Raw genomic sequence first — 6616 nt, forward strand, 5'->3', positions numbered from 1 at the left:
CCCCAAGGGGTTCGGCTGCCCCCAATCCCATCTAGGGTGGCGGCCAAGGGGGGGAGAGAGGAAACTTGCCCCCCAAGTTAGGTGGGTGCGCCCCCTCCCCCAACCCTAGGCGCCTTGGGCCCTTGTGGGGGGGGGGGCGCACCAGCCCACCAGGGGCTGGTCCCCTCCCACACTTGGCCCATGCAGCCCTCCGGGGCCGGTGGCCCCACTTGGTGGATCCCCGGGACCCTCCCGGTGGTCCCGGTATGTTACCGATAAAACCCAAAACTTTTCCGGTGACCAAAACAGGACTTCCCGTATATAAATCTTTACCTCCGGACCATTCCAAAACTCCTCGTGACGTCCGGGATCTCATACTGGACTCCGAACGACATTCGATAACCACATACAAACTTCCTTTATAACCCTAGCCTCATCGAACCTTAAGTGTGTAGACCCTACGGGTTCGGGAATCATGCAGACATGACCGAGACGTTCTCCGGTCAATAACCAACAGCGGGATCTGGATACCCATGTTGGCTCCCACATGTTCCACGATGATCTCATCGGATGAACCACAATGTCAAGGACTCAATCAATCCCGTATACAATTCCCTTTGTCTAGCGGTATTATACTTGCCCGAGATTCGATCGTCGGTATGCCGATACCTTGTTCAATCTCGTTACCGGCAAGTCTCTTTACTCGTTCTGTAACACATCATCCCGTGATCAACTCCTTGGTCACATTGTGCACATTATGACGATGTCCTACCGAGTGGGCCCTGAGATACATCTCCGTTTACATGGAGTGACAAATCCTAGTCTCGATTCGTGCCAACCCAACAGACACTTTCGAAGATACCTGTAGTGCACCTTTATAGCCACCCAGTTACATTGTGACGTTTGGTACACCCAAAGCATTCCTACGGTATCCAGGAGTTGCACAATCTCATGGTCTAAGGAAATGATACTTGACATTAGAAAAGCTTTAGCATATGAACTACGATCTTTGTGCTAGGCTTAGGATTGGGTCTTGTCCATCACATCATTCTCCTAATGATGTGATCCCGTTATCAATGACATCCAATGTCCATGGTCAGGAAACCGTAACCATCTATTGATCAACGAGCTAGTCAACTAGAAGCTTACTAGGGACATGGTGTTGTCTATGTATCCACACATGTATCTGAGTTTCCTTTCAATACAATTATAGCATGGACAATAAACGATTATCATGAACAAGGAAATATAATAATAATAACTAATTTATCATTGCCTCTAGGGCATATTTCCAACAGTCTCCCACTTGCACTAGAGTCAATAATCTAGTTCACATCGCCATGTGATTAACACTCACAGGTCACATCACCATGTGACCAACATCCAAAGAGTTTACTAGTGTCATTAAACTAGTTCACATCATCATGTGATTAAGACTCAATGAGTTCTAGGGTTTGATAATGTTTTGCTTGTAAGAGAGGTTTTAGTCTACGGGTCTGCATCATTCAGATCCATATGTACTTCGCAAATCTCTAGGTCATATTGTAAATGTTGCTTCCACGCTCCACTTGGAGCTATTCCAAATGGTTGCTCCACTATACGTATCCGGTTTGCTACTCAGAGTCATTCAGATAGGTGTTAAAGCTTGCATCGACGTAACCCTTTACGCCGAACTCTTTATCACCTCCATAATCGAGAAACATATCCTTATTCCTCTAAGGATAATTTTGACCGCTATCTGGTGATCCACTCCTTGATCACCTTTGTACCCTCTTGCCAGACATGTGGCAAGGCACACATTAGGTGCGGTACTTAGCATAGCATACTGTAGAGCCTACGTCTAAAGCATAGGGGACGACCTTCGTCCTTTCTCTCTTTTCTGCCGTGGTCGAGCTTTAAGTCTTAACTTCGTACCTTACAACTCAGGCAAGAACTCCTTCTTGCACTGATCCATCTTGAATACCTTCAAGATCATGTCAAGGTACGTGCTCATTTGAAAGTATTATTAAGCATTTTGATCTATCCTTATAGATCTTGATGCTCAATGTTCAAGTAGCTTAATCCAGGTTTTCTATTGAAAAACACCTTTCAAATAACCCTATATGCTTTCCAGAAATTCTACATCATTTCTGATCAACAATATGTCAACAACATATACTCATCAGAAATTCTATAGTGCTCCCACTCACTTCTTTGGAAATACAAGTTTCTCATGAATTTTTGTATAAACCCAAAATCTTTGATCATCTCATCAAAGCACACATTCCAACTCCGAGATGCTTACTCCAGTCCTTAGAAGGATCGCTGGAGCTAGCATACCTTTTAGCATCCTTAGGATCGACAAAACCTTTCTGATTGTATCACATACAACTTTTCCTTACGAAAACTGGTAAGGAAACTCGTTTTTGACATCCATCTACCAGATTTCATAAATGCAGCTAATGCTAACATGATTCCGACGGACTTAAGCTTCGCTACGGATGAGAAAATCTCATCGTAGTCAACTCCTTGAACTTGTGAAAAACTCTTCGCCACAAGTCGAGCTTCATAGACGGTGACATTACCGTCCACGTTCGTCTTCTTCTTAAAGATCCATTTATCTCAATGGCTTGCCGATCATCGGGCAAGTCCACCAAAGTCCATGCTTTGTTCTGATACATGGATCCTATCTCGGATTTCATGGCTTCTAACCATTTGTTGGAATATGGGCCCACCATCGCTTCTCCATAGCTCGTAGGTTCATCGTTGTCTAGCAACATGACCTTCAAGACAGGATTACTGTACCACTCTGAAGTAGTACGCATCCTCGTCACCCTACGAGGTACGGTAGTGACTTGATCCGAAACTTCATGATCACTATCATAAGCTTCTACTTCAATTGGTGTAGGCGCCACAGGAACAACTTCATGTGTCCTGCTACACACTAGTTGAAGTGACGGTTCAATAACCTCATCAAGTCTCCACCATCCTCCCACTCAATTTTCGAGACAAACCTTTCCTTGAGAAAGGACCCGATTCAAGAAAAAATCCCTATTGCTTTCGGATCTGAATTAGGAGGTATACCCAACTGTTTTGGGTGTCCTATGAAGATGCATTTTATCCGCTTTGGTTTTGAGCTTATCAACCTGAAACTTTTTCACATAAGCGTCGCAGCCCCAAACTTTTAAGAAACAACAACTTAGGTTTCTCCAAACCATAATTCAAACGGTGTTGTCTCAACGGAATTACGTGGTGCCCTATAAAGTGAGTGCGGTTGTCTCTAATGCCTAACCCATGAACGATAGTGGTAATTTGATAAGAGACATCATGGTACGCACTATATCCAATAGGGTGCAACTATGATGTTCGGATACACCATCACACTATGGTGTTCCAGGCGGTATTAATTATGAAACAATTTCCACAATGTCTTAATTGCGTGCCAAAACTAGTAACTCAAATACTCATCTCTATGATCATATCATAGACATTTTATCCTCTTGTCACGATGATCTTCAACTTCACTCTGAAATTACTTGAACCATTCAATAATTCAGACTTGTGTTTCATCAAGTAAATACACTCAGTATCTACTCAAATCATCTGTGAAGTAAGAACATAACGATATCCACTGCATGCCTCAACACTCATTGGACTGCACACATCAAAATGTGTTACTTCCAACAAGTTGCTATCTTGTTCCATCTTACTAAAAACGAGGCTTTTCAGTCATCTTGCCTATGTGGTATGATTTGCATATCTCAAGTGATTCAAAATCAAGTGAGTCCAAACGATCCATCTGCATGGAGTTTCTTCATGCGTATACACCAATAGACATGGTTCGCATGTCTCAAACTTTTTGAAAATGAGTGAGTCCAAAGATCCATCAACATGGAGCTTCTTCATGCGTTTTATACCAATATGACTTACATGGCAGTGCCACAAGTAAGTGGTACTATCATTACTATCTTATATCTTTTGGCATGAACATGTGTATCATTATGATCGAGATTCAATAAACCATTCATTTTAGGTGCAAGACCATTGAAGGTATTATTCAAATAAACAGAGTAACCATTATTCTCCTTAAACGAATAACCTGCGATAGACATAATCCAATCATGTCTATGCTCAACGCAAACACGAAATAACAATTATTTAGGTTTAACACCAATCTCGATGGTAGAGGGAGCGTGCGATATTTGATCACATCAACCTTGGAAACCCTTCCAACACATATCGTCAGCTCACCTTTAGCTAGTCTCCGTTTATTCCGTAGCTTTTATTTCGAGTTACTAACACTTAGCAACCGAACCAGTATCTAATACCCTGCTGCTACTAGGAGTACTAGTAAAGTACACATTAACATAATGTATATCCAATATACTTCTATCGACCTTGCCAGCCTTCTCATCTACCAAGTATCTAGGGTAATTCTGCTCTAGTGGCTGTTCCCCTTATTATAGAAGCACTTAGTCTCGGGTTTGGGTTAAACCTTGGGTTTCTTCACTAGAGCAGCAGCTGATTTGCTGTTTCATGAAGTATCCCTTCTTGCCCTTGCCCTTCTTGAAACTAGTGGTTTCACCAACCATCAACAATTGATGCTCCTTCTTGATTTCTACTTTTGCGGTGTCAAACATCGTGGATACCTCAAGGATCATCATATCTATCCCTGATATGTTATAGTTCATCACGAAGCTCTAGCAGCTTGGTGGCAATGACTTTGGAGAAACATCACTATCTCATCTGGAAGATCAACTCCCACTCGATTCAAGTGATTGTTGCACTCAGACAATCTGAGCACAAGCTCAATGATTCAGCTTTTCTCCCTTAGTTTGTAGGCTAAGAAAATCGTCGGAGGTCTTATACCTCTTGACGTGGGCACGAGCCTAAAATCCCAATTTCAGCCCTCGAAACATCTCATATGTTCCGCGACATTTCGCAAACGTCTTTGGTGCCTCAACTCTAAACCATTTAACTGAACTATCACGTAGTTATCAAAACGTGTATGTCCGATGTTCGCAACATCCACAGACGACGTTTGGGGTTCAGCACACTGAGCGATGCATTAAGGACATAAGCTTTCTACTGTCCGCATAATCGCTACTGTCAACTTTCAACTATATTTTCTCTAGGAACATATCTAAACAGTGGAACTAAAGCGCGAGCTTACGACATAATTTGCAAAGATCTTTTGACTATGTTCAGGATAATTAAGTTCATATCATGAACTCCCACTCAGATAGACATCCCTCTAGTCATCTAAGTGATTACATGATCCGAGTCAACTAGGTCGTGTCCGATCATCACGTGAGACGGACTAGTCATCATCGGTGAACATCTTCATGTTGATCGTATCTACTATACGACTCATGCTCGACCTTTCGGTCTCTTGTGTTCCGAGGCCATGTCTGTACATGCTAGGCTCGTCAAGTTAACCTAAGTGTTTCGCGTGTGTAAATCTGGCTTATACCCATTGTATGTGAACGTAAGAATCTATCACACCCGATCATCACGTGGTGCTTCGAAATGACGAACTTTCGCAATGATGCACAGTTAGGGGGAACACTTTCTTGAAATTTTAATAAGGGATCATTTTATTTACTACCGTCGTTCTAAGCCAATAAGATGCATAAACATGATAAACATCACATGCAATCAAATAGTGACATGATATGGCCAATATCATTTTGCTCCTTTTGATCTCCATCTTCGGGGCTCCATGATCATCGTCGTCACCGGCATGACACCATGATCTCCATCATCATGATCTCCATCATCGTGCCTCCATGGAGTTGTCTCACCAACTTATTACTTCTACTACTATGGCTACCGGTTAGCAATAAAGTAAAGTAATTACATGGTGTTGTTCAATGACATGCAGGTCATACAATAAATTAAGACAACTCCTATGGCTCCTGCCGGTTGTCATACTCATCGACATGCAAGTCGTGATTCCTATTACAAGAACATGATCAATCTCATACATCACATATCATTCATCACATTCTTTTTGGCCATATCACATCACATAGCATACCCTGCAAAAACAAGTTAGACGTCCTCTAATTGTTGTTTGCATGTTTTACGTGGTTGCTATGGGTTTCTAGCAAGAATGTTTCTTACCTACGCAAAAACCACAACGTGCTATGTCAATTGCTATTTACCCTTCATAAGGACCCTTTTCATCGAATCCGATCCGACTAAAGTGGGAGAGACTGGCACCCGCTAGCCACCTTATGCAACAAGTGCATGTCAGTCGGTGGAACCTGTCTCACGTAAGTGTACGTATAAGGTCGGTCCGGGCCACTTCATCCCACAATGTTGCCGAATCAAGATTGGACTAGTAACAGTAAGCACATTTAACAAGATCAACGCCCACAACTACTTTGTGTTCTACTTGTGCAAAGAATCTACGCAATATACCTAGCTCATGATGCCATTGTTGGGGAACGTAGCAGAAATTCAAAATTTTCCTACGTGTCACCAAGATCTGTCTATGGAGAAACCAGCAACGAGGGGAAGGAGAGTGCATCTACATACCCTTGTAGATCGCTAAGCGGAAGCGTTCAAGAGAACGGGGTTGAAGGAGTCGTACTCGTCGTGATCCAAATCACCAGAGATCCTAGTGCCGAACGGACGGCACCTCCGCGTTCAA

The sequence above is a fragment of the Triticum aestivum genome, chromosome 7B (genome assembly GCF_018294505.1).
Source record: "Triticum aestivum cultivar Chinese Spring chromosome 7B, IWGSC CS RefSeq v2.1, whole genome shotgun sequence".
NCBI lineage: Eukaryota > Viridiplantae > Streptophyta > Magnoliopsida > Poales > Poaceae > Triticum > Triticum aestivum.